General features: G+C 36.1%; 1 pseudogene; it reads right to left on the bottom strand.

The window, feature by feature from the left end:
• Positions 1–2,214: 2,214 nt before the first annotated feature.
• On the bottom strand, positions 2,215–2,333 carry LOC111737020 (annotated as a pseudogene).
• Between the last annotated feature and the right edge of the window lie 60 nt (positions 2,334–2,393).

Here is a 2,393-nt window from a genome sequence, read left to right as displayed (position 1 = left end):
AAATAAAGACAGTATTTTCAGAGAAACAACTAAGCTTATTACCCACAGACCTGCCTGGAGAACTCTTAAAGGATGTACTTCAGGTACAGAGAAATGTGACTTTAGACTCAAGGTCTGAGTTCCAGTGGCTTTTTCCAAAACTCAAGTGCATGGTTAAAGGGTGAAGATTCCCTGTAGCTGAGGATATTCAAAATAACACACCACTCAGTGCAAAGGTAATTAGATTAAGAATGATTCTAAAATGTATTTTGAGCAGTGGCAAAAACATTGACTCAAGTTTGTAGCATTATGAATAAGGTACTATCTTTACTATGTAAAATATAATAAAAACAACAGATATCATTTATAATTATATATATTACAAATATATCAATATTACACACAAACACACACTAAAAAATGAGGCTGAGCTAAGAGGCATTACTTTTATGGAGAAAGTTATAAAACCTTTTTGAAAGCCATTAAAATTGACCTAAATAAGTGGAGATATAGGCTATGTTTGTGATAAAATGTCAGTGCTTTAAGGTGCCAAATCAAATGAAATCCCTATGAGATTTTTCATGGAACCTGATCAGCTAATTCTAAAATTTACAGAATAGAACGGTCAAGAGTAGCCAAAACATTTCTGAAGACAAAGATTAAGGTAGTGAGACTCATTGACAAAGGTATCAAGACTTTATTTAAAGCTACATCACTGGAGACTATGGGGTATCAATTCAGCACTAGACAGATAACCAACAGAACAGCAGATTTCCAACTTGACATATGATAGAGTAGTGGGGAAAGAATGGACTATTAAATAATTGATGCTGGAATAGTCTACCCACAGGCACTACAGATAAAACTGGATCACTATCTCACATCACACATAAAAGTTAATCCAAGTAGGTTAAAGACCTATCTGTGAAAAACCCTGAATAGAAAATACAGAAGAATATATTAATAACCTAGGGGGTAGGGGCTGAGATCTTAAGCAAGACACATAATTCCTAAATTATAAAGGGAAAGATTGACAGTCACCTATACTACAATTTAAAACTTGTGCTTTCAAAGATACCTGGGGAGGTGGGTAGGGCAGGAAGCAAGCTACAGAGTAGGAGAAAATATTTGCAGTGAATGCACCAAACAGGCAAAATATTTGTATTCACTGAGGTATAGAATTTTCTACCAGTCAATAAGAAAAAAAGTGCAATGCAATGGGAAAATGGGCAAATATGAACAGGCAATTCACAGAACATGAAAACTGAGTAGCCAAAAAAAACAGAATTTCAAACTTATTAATAAAAGTAGGGAAATAAAAATTAAGGTTACAATGAATGATAACATTTCACACCCATCACGTTAGTATGTTTAAAATATGTTCAATACACTGTTCAATACGCTATTACAATCTTGTAATAGCAAAGAATTAGAAACATTCTAAATGCCCATTAGGAAGAAAATGGAACATGGTGCCAAGTGAAAATTAGTGAATTAAGCTCACACATCCACATGGGAGCAACTCAGACAGCTGTAGGCCAAAGTGCTGGAAGGAAACCCAAACCATGAAGCTAGCTATAAAGATTGTGTAGAGGAGGCAAAATTTTACTTTTACCCTCTGGTTTGTACTGGTCTCAGCCTACCAAGAACCAGTGTTGCGGTAGGACAAGCTCCTTGAGTTTCTTATTATGATTGCAAGATGCCCTTCCAAGGAAACTGAAAAAAATAAAGGCTTATTACTTATAGGACCTGGAAATTACATAGAACACCTGGGCCATAGCAAGGTTATGTATGGAGAGAGAGAGAGATCATGGAGCTCTGAGGTTCTGCTTTTCTTGGCCTTTAGGTGGAGAGGGGAAGCTGGGGCTTCAGGGGCTCACTCTTTATTGGTGAATTTAAAGCATTAGAGTAGGAATTTAAAGCATGAAAAGACAAAAAACAAGTGGCCCAATGGTTAATTATCAAACCAACCGAGACCTCTAAAGCCAAGGAGCCTCAGTGGGGAGAGGAAGCCTGGCTCTTTATCTAGTTATATGGTTAATTAGCAATGTGTTTATTTAAGGTAGTCATCTTTGAAGTGGATACCTTGGCAATCAAAGTTTTTTTTTTCTTTTTCTTTTATTATTATTACTATTTTTTTAATTTAATTTTTAGGCGAGGCAACACTTGGTTGACCTTATAGATTACAAGGACCTTGTCAGCTTATGATCTCTTATTTTTTTATTTTATTTTTTACACCTACAGCACCTGGTCTTCCTAGGTGGTCTCCCATCCAAGTACTAACCAGGCCTGACCCTGCTTAGCTTCCGAGATCAGAACGGATTGGGTTTGTTCAGGGTAGCATGGCCTTAGACAGCAATCAAAGTTTTCCCAGGTACTTGGCATTACAAAAAGGAAAAAAATAAAAAACAACT

Source organism: Pteropus vampyrus, unplaced genomic scaffold (genome assembly GCF_000151845.1).
Source record: "Pteropus vampyrus isolate Shadow unplaced genomic scaffold, Pvam_2.0 Scaffold23, whole genome shotgun sequence".
In the NCBI taxonomy this organism is placed as follows: domain Eukaryota; kingdom Metazoa; phylum Chordata; class Mammalia; order Chiroptera; family Pteropodidae; genus Pteropus; species Pteropus vampyrus.
This window is presented reverse-complemented; position numbering and strand designations above follow the sequence as displayed.